General features: G+C 46.4%; 1 protein-coding gene across 1 annotated transcript in view; it reads left to right on the top strand.

Moving 5' to 3' along the window:
- The first annotated feature begins 11,648 nt into the window (after positions 1 to 11,648).
- ASAP2 (ArfGAP with SH3 domain, ankyrin repeat and PH domain 2) overlaps positions 11,649 to 18,408 on the top strand; it is a 210,296-nt gene continuing 203,536 nt past the window's right edge. Inside the window, exon 1 of the mRNA XM_054245229.2 lies at positions 11,649 to 11,787. The gene's annotated coding sequence lies outside the window, so the exon portion shown is untranslated. The remainder of the gene's footprint in view (positions 11,788 to 18,408) is intronic.

Below are 18,408 nucleotides of genomic sequence, written 5' to 3'. Positions count from 1 at the left end.
GGTGTACCAGCTGCCACCACCCAGACCGGTGATCCAGCTCAGCCAGTTCTGCGATCCTACAGGAAGTGAAGACAGCAAGAAAAATTCACTTCAACCCCTATGATTCCATCTCCAAGCCAACCAATAAGCACTCCCCACTTTCTGAGCCCCTACCCACCAGGTTATCCTTAAAAACTCCAGTCCCCGGATTCTTGGGGAGACTAATTTGAGTAATAATAAAACTCCAGTCCCCTCACAGCTGGCTCTGTGTGAATTACTCTTTCTCCATTGCAGTCCCCCTTTCTTGATAAATCGGCTGTCTAGGCAGCTTGCAAGGTGATCCCCCTGGGCAGGTACACCAGCAGCTGGGAATGCATGCCTCCACCCTGAAGGGGCACCTGGGCATCTCTCTTGAGATCAGTGTCTTTTTGTAGAAATTAACAAGTTGATTCAATAATTCATATGGAAATGCAAAGAACCTAGAACAGAAAAACAACGTTGAAAAAGAACGAAGTAGGACTTGCAGTATTTCACTAATCATAAAGCTATAGAAATCAAGACTGTGGCACTGGCATCAAGACAGATCCATGAAGCAAAATAGAGTCTAGAAATAGATCCAGGCATATGTGTCAAATAATTTTTCCTATAGGCAAAATTCAGTTGTCATTTCAAAAAATAGGCCCGGTACAACTGGATATTAATAGGCAAAAGAATAAACTTCAGTTCAATCTCATACTGTATATAAAAACCCAAAATGGATTTTTTTTTTTTGAGACGGAGTTTCGCTGTTGTTACCCAGGCTGGAGTGCAATGGCACAATCTTGGCTCACCGCAGCCTCCACCTTCTGGGTTCAAGCAATTCTCCTGCCTCAGCCTCCCGAGTAGCTGGGAGTACAGGCACACACCACCATGCCCAGCTAATTTTTGTATTTTTAGTAGAGACGGGGTTTCACCTCGTTGACCAGGATGGTCTTGACCTCTTGACCTTGTGATCCACCTGCCTCGGCCTCCCAAAGTGCTGGGATTATAGGCATGAGCCACCGCGCCCAGCCTGGATTTTTTTTTTTTTAATGGAGACAGGGGTCTCACTATGTTGCCTAGTTGCCTAGTCTGGTTTTGAACTCCTGGCCTCAAGCGACCCACCTGCCTCAGCCTCTCAAAGTGCTGGGATTACACACGTGAGCCATCATGCTGGGCCCCAAAATGGCCTCAATCACAGACTTAGGTATGCAACTTAGTACTGTAAAATTTATAGAAGAATACAGAAGAAAATCATCATGATCTTTGATTAGGCAAAGATTTCTTGAATACACATGACAAGCACAATCCATGAAAGAATGTGTTGATAAATTGTGCTTTATCAAAACATTAACTTCTGTTCTTAGCAACACACTCTTAAGAGATGAAAAGGTAATCCATGGACTAGGATAAAATACTTGCAAATTAAATGTCTGATGAAGGATTGGTATCTTCAATATATATACAAACTCTCAAAACTCAATAATAAAATGATAACCCAATTTTTAAAAAGGGCAAAAGACTTAGACACGTCACCAAAGAAGACATATAGATAGCAGATAAGTACAAGAAAGGACGATCCAGCCATTCTCTTCCTAAGTATTTACCAAGAGGACGGAAGCATATGTCCATACAAAGACCTCTACAGTAATGCGGAGGCTTTACTTCTGACAGTCAAACTCTGGAACCACGCAAAGGTCCACCAATAGGTGCATAAACTGTGGCAAACCCATACAAAGGAAAAGTACTCAGCGGTGAAAAGGAATGTACATAGATACCCCATGACAACACGGATGAATTTCAGAATAATTATGCCAAGTGTAAAAGCCAGATCAAAAAAAAGAGTATCTACCATATACTCCACTTGCACACGATTTTAGAAAATGCAAACTGGTGTACAGCGACAGAAAGCAGACCAGCGGTTGCTCAGGGATGGGGAGATGGGAAAGTTTGTCAAAGTATTTTCCCAAACACAGTTCACTGGAGCAAAAGAAATTCTGATGCTAGCTGTTAAGATAATAAAAATCGCTCTATACTAGTACCTAGTAAAGAATGTAAATAAGGCTGTGCATGGTGGCTCACGCCTGTAACCCCAGCACTTTGGGAGGCGGAGACAGGAGGATATCATCCTGCATATGATTACTGATCATGGCCATCTGCGGAACATACATTAAGTACTTAGAGCTGTGCAGGACCACTTTCCCCTACAGCCAAAGGCAGAAACATTAAGACAAAGGAGAAGACCCAGGCCCCAAGAGTCTTAATGGCACATCTATATAAAGGAGCAGATGCGACCAGGCATGGTGGCTCACTCCTGTAATCCCAGCACTTTGGGAGGCTGAGGCGGGAGAATCACTTGAGGTCAGGAGTTCGAGACTAGACTGGCCAACATGGTGAAACCCCGTCTCTACTAAAAATACAAAAATTAGCCGTGAGTGGTGGCGTGTACCTGTAGTCCCAGCTACTTGGGAGTCTTGAAGAATCGCTTGAAGCCAGGAGGCAGTGAGCTGAGATCATGCCACTGCACTCCAGCCTGGGCGACAGAGCGAGACTCTGCCTCAAAAATAAAAAAGCAAAGAGCAGATGCCACATTTATTACTCAAACTCAATTAGTTCAAGTGGCTTCTCTACCTCGGCACTACAGACCTGTGTGTGGTGGGGGCCTGTCCAGAGCATGGTATGACATGTACTCCTTCCCTGGCCCCTCCCCGCTAGATACCAGGGCACTCTCTCCCAGTTGTGACACTCCAAATCCCCCACAGCTGGGAGCCACTGATTTAGACCCAGCAAGGCAATCTCATGTACTGACAATGTTCCAACACAAACTTCAAGACTCTCTCCTCGACAATTCTGTCTTCATGGAACAAGAAAGTGCTTTGAAGAACCACGGCACAGTCATGGCTAAAGCAGCTGTGATCATTTTTCAAAAATGGAAACCAATTAAAACCTGCCACGGACAATATGACCTCCAGCCATCTCGGGGCTCCTATAGGAGCTCTGAAGTGGGCTGACTTTAGTGCCTTAAATATACAGACTTCTCAGGGATGTGTGGCTCAGACTGGTGCTTAAGTGCTGCCTCAGTGGACACTCGACACCAGCAACATATTTCTGACTCGCAGGCATTTCAGCTGATCTGCGTGTAAACCTCAGCGCTGCCACTTACCAGCTGTGTGACGCTTCCTCTCTGAGCCTCAGCATCCTCCCTGCAAAGTACGGATAAAGCAATGTGGCAGAGACTAATTGCCTGCCTTCATATCTGTTTTCTGCTTTCTCCTAATTAAGAGAACCCGGATTATTATTATTTTTGAGAGGGTCTTGCTCTGTTGCCCAGGCTAGAGTGCAGTGGCATGATCTCAGCTCCCTGCAACCTCCGCCTCCCAGGTTCAAGTGATTCTCCTGCCTCAGCCTCCTGAGTAGCGGGGATTACAGGCGCCTGCCACCACACCCAGCTAATTTTTGTATTTTCAGTAGAGACAGGGTTTCACCATGTTGGTCAGGGTAGGTTCAAACTCCTGGCCTCAAGCGATCCACTCTCTTTGGCCTCCCAAAGTGCTGGGATTACAGGAGTGAGTCACTGTGCCTGGTCCAGAGAACCTGGATTTTTAGTTGGCCATATTGCCACCAGAAAGAAGGGACTGCAGTTCACATCTTTACAAAGCAGGGGAATGATTTTCCCTTCTACTGCCTTCCTTCTTCCTGTTGCTTGAAACAAGGATGTAATAACTGGAGCTCTCGCAGCCACCTTGGACCCAAAAAGTATCCTTGAGAAAATGAGCCACGTGCTAAGGAAGCAAGAAGATAAGGGTCTGGCTCCTCGATGACACCAGGGAGTCACCCACGTCTAGACGTCCTTTATGTGAAAGAGAAATATAATTACATTACTTAAGCTAATCTTATCTAAGTTTTTGGGTCATATGCAATTCAACCTAATCCTAGCTTGTGGTAAGGATCTTCAGATACAAACATAAAACATCAAATGCATTCACGACGGGGCCAAAGCCAGTGGGTGGTCAGTCTGCGAAGAGGTGGTAGAGAATCATAAACAATTTTCTGCCTAGTCATAAGCATATTATTTTAATTTAAACACACATTCATTCACCCATAATTTGAGTTATCGTGCCTGATTAGAATTCCCCATGTCTGCTTATAGTTTTGCAAATATTAATTCTCCCTTAGTAAGTCTCTTCTCTAAAATAAAGTTGTTGTTTCAACGCTATCTCATTGGTCACATATGTATCATTAAGCTGTGGAATTAAAATAACCAGCACTACTGGTATAAACAGGTTCGGTAGGCGTGCAGCTCTGCCAATAGCAGCAGGCTGTGAGGCGCTTTCACGTGAGCAGCAGGTGTGGTAAGTTTGATAAAGGAAAGGAGGCTGTCAATCTGTCAGTACCAGAGGAGAAAGAATTAGTTAATATCATTTGATGCACTATACATATATTGTCTCATCTAAGCTTCAGAGTTGTCCAGTTAAATCCTTGACCCATTTTACAGAAAAGCAAATCATTTTGTTTTTTGAGAAGGGGATTGCTCTGTTGCCTAGGCTGAAGTGCAGTGGTACAATCTCGGCTCACTGTAACCTCTGCCTCCCGGGCTCAAGTCATGTTTCTGCCAATTCCGAGTAGCTGGGACCACAGGTGTGCACCACCATGTCTGGCTAATTTTTTGCGTTTTTTGTAGATATGTTGTCCAGGCTGGTCTCAAACCTCTGAGCTCAAGCGATCCACTCATCTCAGCCTCCCAAAGTGCTGGGATTACAGGTGTGAGCTACCACACCCAGCTTCCGAAAATCAAATTGAGGCTCAAGGATCTTAAGTATTTTGCCCAAATCACATGGGATTCCAATGCTTATCTGTTGGACTCCAAAACCTACGCTCTCTCCACTACATCATATTTCTGCTATACAAAAATAAGAAGGGCTGGGCATGGTGGTTCATGCCTGGAATCCCAGTTCTGTGGAAGGCGAAAGAGGGAGAATCACTTAAGCTCAGGATTTTAAGACCAGCCTGGGCAACATAGGGAGACCCCGTCTCTACAAAAAATACAAAAATTACCTGGGCATGGTGGCGCTTGTAGTCCCTGCTACTCAGGAGGCTGAGGTGGGAGGATTACTTGAGACCAGGTGGTCAAGGTTGCAATGAGCCAAGACTGCACCACTGCACTCAAAAAAACAGAGTTGATTGTGGGTCTGGTGAATGTTAATGGATTCTCACTGCTTTGTCTCATTTTATGCTTATGTTTTTATCCCGAAGCAATGGGGAATGGATGGAAGGTGTTTGTTTGTTTTTTAAGATGGAGTTTCCCTCTTGTTGCCCAGGCTGGAGTATGATGGTGTGATCTCTGCTCACCACAACCTCCACCTCCTGGGTTCAAGTGATTCTCCTGCCTCAGCCTCCTGAGTAGCATGTGCCATCATGCCTGACTAATTTTATATTTTTAGTAGAGACTGGGTTTCTCCATGTTGGTCAGGCTGGTCTTGAACTCCTGACCTCAGGTGATCTGCCCATCTCAGCCTCCCAAAGTGCTGGTATTACAGGCATGAGCCACTGCACCCAGTCAGATGGAGGGTTTTAAGGAGACAAAGAGTCACATAAGAATTTAGGGAGCTAACTCTTGTAACCAAATTGAGGATGGATTGAAATTGGATGAGAATGAGAAGAAGCTCTGTTGAAAGTCCCAAGTAATAACTCAAAAAAGCTATGATGGGACTTGTTGACTGATTGACAATGACAGGAAACATGCTGAGCATTTATTAACAGCATTTATTTGTTTATTTTTTTTTCTTTTTAATTTTTTTTTTTACATTTTTTTGTTTTTTTAGAGATGGGGTTTCACCATGTTGGCCAGGCTGGTCTTGAACTCCTGACATCAGGTGATCCAGGAGCCTGATCAAAGTGCTGGGATCACCTCAGCCTCTCAAACTGCTGGGATTACAGGCATGAGCCAGCACGCCCAGTTATAAGAGCATTTATTATATGGGTTAGTGCTGCAGACAAAAAGCGTCAAATTCTGTAAAATATTTGAAGAGATTCATTCTGAACCAAATATCAGTAAATGATGGCCCATGCCACAACCCTCAAGAGGTCCTGAGAACATGTGCCTAAGGTGATTGGATTACAACTAGGTTTTATACATTTTAGGAAGACATAGGCATCAGTCAACCCATGTGAGATGTACATTGGCTCAGTTCAAAAAGGCAGGACCACCAGAAGCAGGGGCTTCCAGGACTGGCAATTGGCTGAAAGAGTTAAGTTATTATACAAAAACCTAGAATCAATAGAAAGGAATGTCTGGGTTAAAATAAGGCGTTGTGGAGACCAAGTTCCCATTATGCAGAGGCATCCTCCGGGGAGCAGGCTTTGGAGAGACTAGATTGTGAATGTTTCTTATCAGACTTAGAGTGTGTTCTATCAGTAATTCCAAAAGGGAGGAGGGTGTAATGAGGCATATCCAGCTCCCCATTCGCGTCACAGCCTGAACTAGTTTTTCAGGTTGACTTTGGAATGCCCCTGGCTGACAGGAGGGGTCCATTCAGTGGGTAATGGGACTTAGTATTTTCTTGTCGGGTTACAGCACTTTCCATGCATGACTTCATCTAATTCTCACAATAATCTTAATGAGGTAGGTGAAACCAAGGCAGAGATGTGAAGTAACTTCCCTGATCACTAGAGAGGAAAGTGGCATGTACCCAAATCCAACTCTGTGCACTTCAGCCCATGCTCTAGCCCCATTGTGTGGCCACAGGTGGACAGATGAGGGGACAGGTGCCCCTGGGAGCTGAGGGAGGAGAGTCTGCTCCCAGGCAGATTGGCATTGGGGTGCTGAGGGGTGAAGGTGTCTGGGCTCAGGACCTGTGGGACTTTACTCCCTGCTCTTCTCCTCCCAGCCCCCCGGTCTCAGGTGCCTGCCTCATGCTGATGACTTGGGGATTGAGTGGGACAGTTGGAGGGTTGCCTTCAGAAAGAGAAATGATGCTGGCTGACTTGTGAGCTCCTTATGAAACACAGCGGTGAACCAGTCTAGGAACCCACACTGTGTTCTACCAGACTGAACAAGCAGAATGGGCCTTGGAACCCCCTCCCCGGCACATCCCCGTGGATGGCTGTCTACATCTGCATGCAAATGACTCAGAAGAGTTCTGAAAAATAATATTTACATTTGGAATCCAGCTGTCAAGAGAGAACAGCTGCCATCAGGTGCTTAAGGGCACCTCTAAGGCATGTTTTCAGATTTCATAAAAAACACGTGAGCCCACACTGTTTAAACTGTATCCTCATGGAAGTTGCAGACTGAAGCTTCTTTGTTCCTGCCGAATGACTCATGGACGCCCTTTAAAAGAGAATGAAACAGACGTGTTTTGATGGGGAAAATACATAAAAATGCAATGCATTTTTCCAAGCAGTCATCAGACCATCCAATTCAGGCCAATGAGGGCAAAGCCGCAAAGCTCTTAAGCTGACCTTCTCCACGAAGACCTTGTCCCAGACCGGGGCCCCTGGTAAGGGACGTACTGACCGAAGCAGGAAAGAGAAGGCCAGTTTTCCCAAGACAATTAATCTTACTGAGGTTCCATTTGAAAACAGCCTTCCCTTCGTGTTCTTCTAGTCTGTTGTTTCTCTGAGCAAGTCATTTTCAGAAGCAGTGTGATGTAATCATCTTAAGAAGATAGGCGTTCATTAATACAGCATTTATTCTGTGCTAAACACAGTAAGTAATTCCTTGATAAAGAACCCAGACACAGAGATAGTAAGTAACTTGCCCAAGGCCTCACAGCTAGCAAGTGCCCAACTGGGGTGCAAACCAGGTAGTCTGGCCACAAAGAATGGGCTGTATGTGGTGGAAAGAGCACCTCCCATGTTGGAAACTGTGTGCCCTTGGGCAAGTCCCATATTTTTCCTGAGTCACTAATGCCTCCCCAGCACTGTTGTGAGAGGATTAGCCACTGGAGCCTGCCCTCAATAAACATGAGCTGGATCTGAATCCCAGGGGAGCACCACGCAACCTCCATGGGCCTCCTCTGACCCTCCCAGGCTTCAGGAAGCTTGTCCACCTCTGCCGTGTTGGGTGGAGTAGGATTGCAAGGATCCAGTAGGCCTTTAGGACACAGCAATTTCTTGTGAAAATGGTCTGAATTGATATTGGTTTTACCTCCATCCCTACACATACACACATACAAGGGTTCCTCTCTCTCTCTCACACACACACAGACACACACACACACCACACAACTAACCCACAAGAATCCATCGGCAGTGAACTGCATGCAGCACACTGGCAGGTGCCTGGAGTGCTTATAGTTGTTACTAATTTCCTGGTGCTTACACTGCATTGGCTTTGCAAACCCTGGGCCTTGCTCTGTGTCCTACAGACACACACGTTTCCTCGCAGCTAGGCTAGTTTGCATCAACCCTACAGCACTTCTCTTCATTCTCTACAAATGGAGAAACCCCATGTTCCTGATAAAATGGAACCAACGACAAAGTTACAGCTGTGAAAGGCCCAGGAAACAGCTCTGGGGTGCAGATTCCCAGTTTCAGGCACATGAGAACCGTATTCAGGGCAGCAGCCCTGATGTTCTTGAACTCTGGCTTCTCAAAAGGAAGGAAATAATTTTCACTGGGTGGAGGGCTGGGGTTGCCTGAAAATGGCTCTGGTGCGGGATTGAAGTTCCTGACTAATTCTGCTTCCGTAAGGCACTGTCGGACACCCGCCTCTATCCCACCACTGGATTCCAGATTGAGCAGTTGTAGCCTTAGCCCTTATCACCCACCAGGACCCATTGTGCCTGCTCCAAATGGACCTACCCTGCTCAGACAAACATGTGGGAAGTGCAGAAAAATCAGGACCCAAGGACTGGCCTCAAGCTCCCATCAGTGGCCCCCGCTCTTCCGCATCATCTCTGCTTCTTCAGCTCCTGCTCCTACCTGACTTTGCGCAGCTCCAGATCTTGCCTCAGGCATTGATATGGCTTGGCTGTGTCCCCACCCAAATCTCACCTTGAATTGTAATAATCCCCACATGTCAAGGGTGGGGCCAGGTGGGGGTAATTGAATCACGGGGTGGCTTCCTCCATACTGTTTTCATGGTAATTAATAAGTCTCACGAGATCTGAGGGTTTTGTAAAGGGCAATTCCCCTGCACATGCCCTCTTGCCTCCCGCCATGATGTGCCAAAGACGTGCCATTGCTTCTCCTTTGCCCTCCAACTTTATTGTGAGGCCTCCCCAGCCATGTGGAACTGTGAGTCCATTAAACCTCTTTCCTTTATAAATTGCCCAGTCACAGGTATGTCTTTCTTAGCAGCATGAGACCAGAAACACTAGTATGTGGCAGCCTGCTATAAACCCACTGGCTCAGTGGACCTCCTTCCTGATACACTGCCTGATACACAATAAATTCCCTTTATTGTGCTTGAAGTCTTTAGAATTGCTTTTGTTGTTGTTACTTTATTTTGTTTTGTTTTGAGATGAAGTTTTGCTCTTGTTGCTCAGGCTGGAGTGCAGTGGTGTGATCTCGGCTCACCGCAACCTCCACCTCCGGGGTTCAAGCGATTCTCCTGCCTCAGCCTCCCAAGTAGCTGGGATTACAGATATGTGCCACCATGCCCAGCTAATTTTGTATTTTTAGTAGAGACGGGGTTTCTCCATGTTGGTCAGGCTGGTCTCAAACTCCCGACCTCAGGTGATCTGCTTGCCTTGGCCTCCCAAAATGCTGAATTATAGGTGTGAGCCACCGTGCCCGGTCTGGGTTTTTAATCTCTCAACATGCAAGAACCTTGACTAATAGAGGCATTTGATAAAGTCTATTTGATAAAGCTCAGCAGTCTGCACATTGATTTAGTAGGAAGAGGGGAGCACCAGAAGGCTTGAGTAGACAGGTGGCATCCTTTGATGTGTCTGATCGGCCAGTACCCATTTGTCAGTATGGCCATCTGCATGGGTCTGGATCACGGGGTGTCCACTAGTAACCACCACACTTCATGACCCCTGCCCCTGAGAAACGCACTGTTGAATTTCATTCAGTAAATGATTTTTGACTGCCGATTATGTGTAAAACACTGTTAAAATCTTAACGTAAGGTGTTTAATTCAAGATAGTGGCAAAAGTCGTGCTGTTGGAACGTAGAGCTGGCTATGCCAGTGTACAGGTGTCCCAGGTAGATGGTACTGAGGTGGGGATGGCTTTCAGGGGCGGCTGTCAGAGTCAGCTGTGAGGTGGGGGCTGAGCTGAGCAGGATGATAGGACAGAAAAGTGCCGGCAGCCTAGAGGATCAAGGTGAAAGGAAGATAAGGGGAGAGGTGAATGTGGAGTAGAGTGGCAGGAGGGGACAGTTCAAGGATGTCTTAAAGGACAACACCTTGAGCAGCAATGGGGATGCTGGGTGAGAAGCCAGGTTGGGGGTGCAGAGGAGGTGAGTTTAGCTTAGAAACGTGAGTTTGGGTATTTGTTTAAAAAGTAGTGGGCTGGGAGCTGTGGTTCATGCCTACAATCCCAGCAGTTTGGGAGGCCAAGGTGAGCTCAAGACCAGCCAGACCAACATGGAGAAACCCCATCTCTACTAAAATACTAAAAATACAAAATTAACCAGACGTTGTGGTGCATGCCTGTAATCCTATCTACTGGGAAGGCTGAGGCAGGAGAATTGCTTGAACCCAGGGGTGGAGGTTGCAGTGAGCTGAGATCATGCCACTGCCTTCCAGTCTGGGCAAAAAGAGCAAAACTCTGTCAAAAAAAAAAAAGCAAGCAGTCTGCAATGCCACTGTGTTCACAAGTTGTTGCTTAGGAGGGATGGTGTGTAGGACAGTTTTCAGATCCGGAAGACTGGATTGGAGTCCCAGATCTGCTCTTTTTATGATTATTTTGATACAGGGTCTTGCTCTGTTGCCCAGGCTGGAGTGCAGTGTCGCAATCATAACTCACTGTAGCCTCAACCTCCAGGGCTCAGGTGATCCTCCCACCTCAGGGTCCTCAGGAGGAGAGCCACACGGGCACACCACCACACCCAGCTAACGGTTTTATACTTTTTTGTAGACATGCCATTTTGCCATGTTGCCCAGGCTGGCCTCAAATGCCTAGGACTCAAGCTGTCCACCCCTCTCCAGCCTCCCGAAGCACTAGGATTATAGGCATGAGCCCCCGTGCCCGGCCCCAGCTCTGCTCATTCTTTGCTCTGTGGTGCTGAGCGCATCACTTCACCTATCTGAATTTCAGAGGGGATAACAAGGCACTCCTTCCTTGGTTTAACTCACAAGATGACCAAGTTAAGTTTTGTAAACCATAACATGTCACATACATGTTGGTTATTAGAGCTGTGATAAAAATTGACAAACTGTAAAAGTATTAAAACAAATGAGTTAAAAAACCTTTGTGTTGGCTGGGCACAGTGGCTCACACCTATAATCCCAGGACTTTGAAAGGCCAAGGCAGGTGGATTACTTGAGGCCAGGAGTTCAAGACCAGTCTGGGCAACATGGCAAAACGCCATCTCTGTTAAATAATACTGAAAAAGGTTAGATGGGTGATATGGTTTGGCTGTGCCCACACACACATCTCATCTTGAATTGTAGCTCCCACGATTCCCATGTGTTGTGGGAGGGACCCAATGGGAGATAATTGAATCATGGGGGTGGATCTTTCCTGTGCTGTTCTCATGAGAGTGAATAAGTCTCATGAAGTCTGATGGTGTTATAAAGAGGAGTTCTCCTGCACAAGCTTTCTCTCTGTTGCCCGCCATGTAAGATGACTTTCACCTTCCGCTGTGATTGTGAGGCCTCCCCAGCCATGTGGAACTGTGAGTCCATTAAACCTCTTTCTTTTGTAAATTGCCCAGTCTCAGGTATGTCTTTATTAGCACCACGAAAATGGACTAATACAATGGACGTGGTGGTGTGCAACTGTAGTCCCAGTTATTTGGGGGGGCTGAGGTGGGAGGATGGCTTCAGCCCAGGAGGCGGAGTTTGCAGTGAGCTAAGATCGTGCCACTGCGCTCCAGCCTGGGTGACAGAAAGACAGCCTGTCTCAAAAAAAAAAAAAAGAAAGAAAGAAAGAAAAAAACCACCTCTGTGTGAGAATAAGTAATGGTAACTCTTTGAATTAGAACCTTGGGATCATCAAAGATTCCCTGGAATTTGGGGTCTAAACGATGGAGGTAACTGCTCTGGTCTCAGATGGGCCCCACCCTACCTCCGTCTGCACTGGGGAGGAAGCTTGAGCACACATTCTCCCTCCCTGCCACTGACCTGCCCTCCCAAGGCAAGACCTGTCAGTAATGAAAGAGACAGGCAAGGACTTCAGCATTTTAAATCTTCATCTGTCACAGCGAACAGAAGTCAATTACATAGCCCCAGAAATCATTTCCCCAGATGATAGATGGAAGCTATTAGCAGGTCCTTGGCAGAGACCTTGCCAGGCTTTGATGCTGCCTCCTTGGCCATGCTGTTCCTGGCTGCCTGATCCTCCCCAGGGCCCGGAGTCTGGCCTCCCACATGGGCCCCAAACGGCTCTGCGGCAAGCCCATTCATCACCTCTGTGCCCATTCCAGGGTCTTCTCTCCAGTTTGTGGCTTTCGCTGAAAAAAATCTGGGCTCAGGACAGAACAGTGAAAACCCAGAACTTTACAGCCTGGGAGGAGAAAGACGTGTTTCCCTGATGCCAGTGAAGGCCTGTGTGGGTCCCTTCCCTTTGCAGTGGACCTGTCGGCCGGGGTCCGGAAAAGCCTGGGAGGTGAGGCCCAGGTGAGATCACACGTCATTGCAGTTAGTCCAGAAAAGCACCTATTTGATTTCTAGAATCCATTTGACTAACGTACCTTCCTTCCTTCCTTCCTTTCTTCCTTTCTTTCTTTCTTTCTTTCTTTCTTTCTTTCTTTCTTTCTTTCTTTCTTTCTTTCTTTCTTCCCTTTCCTTCCTTCCCTCCCTCCCTTCTTCCTTCCTTCCCTCCCTCCCTCCCTTCTTTCTTTCCTTTCTTTCCTTCTTTCTCTTTCCTTCTTTCTTTCTTCTCTTTCCTTCCTTCCCTCCCTCCCTTCTTCCTTCCTTCCCTCCCTCCCTCCCTCCCTCCTCTCTTCCTTCCTTCCTTCCTTCCTTCCTTCCTTCCTTCCTTCCTTCCTTCCTTCCTTTCTTTCTTTCTTTCTTTCTTTCTTTCTTTCTTTCTTTCTTTCTTTCTTTCTTCTTTCTTTCTTCTTTCTTTCCTTCTCTTTCTTTCTTTCTTTCCAGAATCTGGCTCTGTCACCCATGCTGGAGTGCAGTGGTGCAATCTCACCTCAGCAACTTCCGTTGCCTGGGTTCAGGCAATTCTTCTACCTCAGCCTCCCAAGTAGCTGACACTACAGGCGCGTGCCACCACACCCGGCTAATTTTTGTATTTTTAGTAGAGATGGGGATTCACCATATTGTCCAGGCTGGTCTCAAACTCCCGACTTTGTGATCCTCCCGCGTTGGCCTCACAAAGTGCTGGGATTACAGGTGTGAGCCACCGCACCCGGCCTTGACTGACCTTTCATCTTCCAGAAAGATCTCCTTTCTTGGACATGGCATGACCCGGACGGGGAGGAGGGCTGGGCTGCAAGGCAACATCCACTCACCAGCTCCTTTTTTTTAAGAAGTCATAGTTCAGGGGGCCGGATCCTCTTTCCTGGCAAGGTGCTCACAGAGGGTAACTTGGTAAGGAAGACTCAAGTGTCTACTTAAGGTACAAACCTAGATGAATCCTGGCACGTTCTTCCTGTAGGTGGATAGAATACAGTGGCCACTCTCCCTTACCATTAGCAAGGTTTTCTTTGTGTGTGTATGTGACAGGGAAGATGTGATGTGGAGCTGGTTTAGTTTCAAGAAACTTAAAGGGACACATGACTTTGGCATGAGTGTTGCCTTACTGTCTGCATTGAAGGCGGGGTCTCCACTGTGGCATAGAGCCACTAGAGTCTGATCTAGGAAAGACTGTTCACAGAAAGGCACCGGCACAGTGGCAAGTGCATGGTGGCCCCAGCTCTGCCCCTTAGTAGCTGGAGTGGGGGGAACTTTACCTTGTGGAACCACAGTTTCTTCATCTGTAAAATGGGGGCAAAAAATCATGCCTTATGGGCCAGGCGTGATGACTCATGCCTGTAATCCCAGCACTTTGGGATGCCAAGGTATGAGGATCACTTGAGGTTGGGAGTTCGACAACAGCCTGGCCAGCATGGCAAAACCCTGTCTCTACTAAAAATACAAAAATTAGCCGGCTGTGGTGACACAGGCCTGTGGTCTCAGCTACACAGGAGACAGAGGCAGGAGAATTGCTTGAACCCAGGAGGTGAGGTTGCAGTGAGCCAAGATAGTGCCACTGCACTCCAGCCTGAATGACAGAGCCAGACTCCATTTAGGAAAAGAAAAAAAGAATCATTAAAGAAAAAAGAATGTAAGTCAAGCACATAGCACATGGTAGGTGCTCGCAAATGTAACTTCCTCCCCCTTTGTTATCCAAAAATATTTGACCCCAAAACAGAGTCTAAGGAATGGATAAGAATCAACTATGCCTACAGTTTTAGATAAAGATGTAATGTTGCTTTTTTGTGTTAAAAGTGGTAGCTTGCTTCCTTTATTATTTTCTCAGCTGTCTAATTCCTAGTAAGTCCTCATCTTTCCTGCACAGCCACTGAGCCAATGATTTCAGGGACCTGGGCTTTCTCTCTGGGCACAATGTCCACCTGGTTACCTGGCTATTCCAGCCAGCAGTCAGGTGACAGCTGGCCACATGATAGCACCGGCCTCACCCTGACCAGCACGTCTCTCCTCCTGTTCAGCTCGCTCTTCTGGGACCCATTCCTCTGGTTTGTTCTCAGCAGGCTGGGAGGCATCAGTCTCACTGCCAATAGGGCAGGAAGAAACGGTTTTGGAACCAAGGGATTGAAAGACTCTTCCTTAGAAAACCATGGTCTATCTTCTCTAGGGCCTTTTCCTGTTACTCACTGCAGGTGTTCTCCTATCCTAAAGTCATTTCACTTCAAGAACACTTCCTGGCCCAGATGTGGTGGTTCACATCTATAATACCAGCACTTTGGGAAGCCAAGGTGGGTGGATTGCTTGAGGTCAAGAGTTCAAGACCAGTCTGGCCAACATAGCAAGACCTCATCTCAACTAAAGAAAAAATTAAAAAAAAATAGCTGGGCATGGTGGTGCATGCCTGTAGTCCCAGCTACTCAGGAGGCTGAGGTACAAGAATCACTTGAACCCAAGACGTGGAGGTTGCAGTTAGCCGAGATCATACCACTGCATTCTTGTCTACCGGGTGACAGAGCAAGACTCTGTCTAAAAAAATTTAAAAAGAGAAAGCTGCCTCCTGAAGACAGAAGAGTTTCCCTAACTGTCTTTTTTCAGCATTTAAAAATCTTCCACTCTCCAGACCCAAGCAAAACTGTTAGCACTTTTTATAAGAACTATCAAGCACAAGAAGTTATTTACCTTGAAGGGATAATCATCAGGATAGAGTCAATGATTATGTACTCACATATCAAACTAAATTCAACAGACGGCTCTGAAATAATGAAATATAGGCCAGGCGCCTTGGCTCATGCCTGTAATCCCAGCACGTTGGGAGGCCGTGGTGGGTAGATCACCTGAGGTCAGGAGTCCAAGACTAGCTGGGACAACATGGCAAAACCCTATCTCTACTAAAAAAATACAAAAATTAGCCAGGTGTGATGGTACATGCCTGTAATCCCAGCCACTAGGGAAACTGAGGCAGGAGAACCATTTGAACCCAAGAGGCGGAGGTTGCAGTAAGCCGAGATTGCGCCGCTGCACTCCAGCCTGGGCAACAGAGTGAGACTCTGTCTCAAAAAATAATAATAATAATGAATGAATGAAATATAAAGCAATCTTAGGTGAGAAGTATTTTTGAAGTGTGATAAATTTAAATTTCAGGCCGTATGTGGTGGCTTATGTCTGTAATCCCAATACTTTGAGAGGCTGAAGTGAGAGGATTGATTGAGCCCAGAAGTTTGAGACTAGCCTGGGCAAAAATACAAAAATTATCTGGGTGTGGAGGTATACATCTATAGTCCCAGCTACTCAGGAGGCTGAGGTGGGAGGATTACTCGAGCCCAGGGAAGTCCAGTCTGCAGTGAGCCGTGATCACGCCACCGTACTCCAACCTAAGCAACAGTGTGAGGCCCTATCTCTAAAAAATAATAATAATAATTTGAATGACAAGTAACTAACCCCATAGACATAAATACACTAGACTGAACTAAAACAGCATCCATAACAATGCTGTCTACACATAAGAAACACGATCATAATTGGTTTCATGCAAAACAAATACCTGGAGACAAGGAGTCATTTCCCGAGTGACCTGGAATAGAAACCAGAGACACATTCTTGAACTGAATGTACCTTGGAAGAGCCAGAACAGCTTGAGGGCCAGGTGCTGTGTCCCAAGCCTTAATATTCTAACCACGTTTAATTTTGCACACTCACCTGCCCCACCTCAAGGTATGAAGTCTCTGTTGACAAAAGTGCTGTGATAAGTGACATGCTATAAACCTTCAAAGAGTCACAAAAAGCCAGCAGTCTGCCTTTCTGATTGCGGCCAAAGAATGTGCTTCATATTTTATTGCCTATGAAGATAAAATCAAACATTGCTTTTGATCCTGGATGTTGCTGTGCTAATTTCATGCCCTCCTACCATGTGTGTGCTTGGACAGTGTGGGGCCACTTGTTTGCTTCTTAAATTGCTGCCTGCTGGGGCAGGGGCCATGACTTTTTATATGGTCTGTGCTAAGAGAGATCTAAGCGTCATTAAATCTGGCTGCTCTTCTCTTCCTTTTTACCACCTCCTGATGTTTGCATCCTTCTAGGGCTTAAAGTTCAAGAGCAGCTTTTAGAACCAGCATCACAGGGTTGAGAGACATCTCATCCTTTTTCTGCATTTCCAAATCCTATCTAAGGGACTGATGTACTTTTCAATTTCATTTATTAAGCTGTGCAACAGGAATTATAATAAATACAGGCTGAATAAGGGCTTTGTAGTCAATACGATATGTATGAAATAAATAGCATGCTGTCCAGGTGCAAAAAAGATGCTCTCTAAATATGTTGAGTGAATGAATGAATGAAATGAATCTCAGTTTTCACCAGTTTGTACGTAGGAATAAAAACTGCTTGTAACCTCGGCAAATGCATTTACTGCTTGCAAGAAACCAGATCATTAACCCCCAGTGTCATATGGATGACATGAAGCAAACACCTCTGTCTGGCCAATGCCAAGACTCTCTCCGAAAAAGCAAGCCCACTCTTCCTTAAGTCAGTTAATCCTAACTGGAAACTGCTAGAAGCTGCTTACAAATTATAAGCTAAACCAAGTTTCTTACATCTTTACCAAAGAAACACCCTATTTTATCAAACCCACCTAGCATCTTCACTGTTTCCAGCTCATACTGAGCTATTTGTGTGATTGGGAGACAGTACCCCTTCCTCCAGATACTCCACTGCCATGTGCACCCCAGTCTCCACCAAAGCCTAAGTAACCTGCAGCAGGACAATGACTCGGACAGGAAGGGTGCCCAGAGCTATGCATCGCACAGCCTATGTAACCTACCATGAGCCCTTTCACTGAGCCATCAGGAGTTCAGGATTCCTGGCTGGGTGTGGTGGCTCATGCCTGTAATCCTAGCACTTTAGGAGGCCGAGGTGGATAGATTGCTTGAGCTCATGAGTTTGAGACCAGCATGGGCAACATGGCAAAACCCTGTATCTACAAAAAACAAAAAAATTAGCCAGGCATGGTGGTGTGTGCCTGTAATCCCAGCTGTTTGGGAGGCTGAGGCAGGAGGATCCCTTAAGCCCAGGAGTTCAAGGGTGCAGTGAGCTACGATCGTACCACTGCACTCCAGCCTTGATGACAGAGTGAGAACTTGTCTCAAGAAAAAAAAAAAGAAAAGGTTTAGATTTCCTTCCTGATCAGGCCTTTGCCCAAACTTAGGTACAAAGCCAGGGGTTTTCCCACGGCAAAAGATTGGAAGGATGCTTCCAAGTCCTCCTCTTCTCCTTTGGGAGCCTATTTTCTGAAATGTACTGTGTGAAACACACGAGCATCTGGGGACAATGGAAGTCCTGTGAGAGTTCTGGGCCTAGGATGAAACAGGACTCCTCCTGTGGAGAGAAGACACGAAACGCAGGGAATTCTGCGGGTCTTCTGTGCTCAGCTGGATGCATCCAGAGGGGAGGGGTGATGTAGGAATTGTAATGATTTCCAGCTGAGTCTTGGAAGGTGGGAAAGAATTCACAGGTAGACAAGGGGCAGAGAGCCTCTAGAGGGATGGAAGGGCTTGTGCTCAGGCTTTTGTGAAAGAATGCACACATTTGGGAAGCTACTCGTGGTTTGACCTGTTCCACAAACTGCAGTCAGAGAGATTTTGAGAAGGCAAATCTGCCTG

Source organism: Callithrix jacchus, chromosome 14 (genome assembly GCF_049354715.1).
Source record: "Callithrix jacchus isolate 240 chromosome 14, calJac240_pri, whole genome shotgun sequence".
NCBI lineage: Eukaryota > Metazoa > Chordata > Mammalia > Primates > Cebidae > Callithrix > Callithrix jacchus.
Note: the sequence above shows the minus strand (reverse complement) of the source record. Positions and strands in the feature narration are given on the sequence as shown.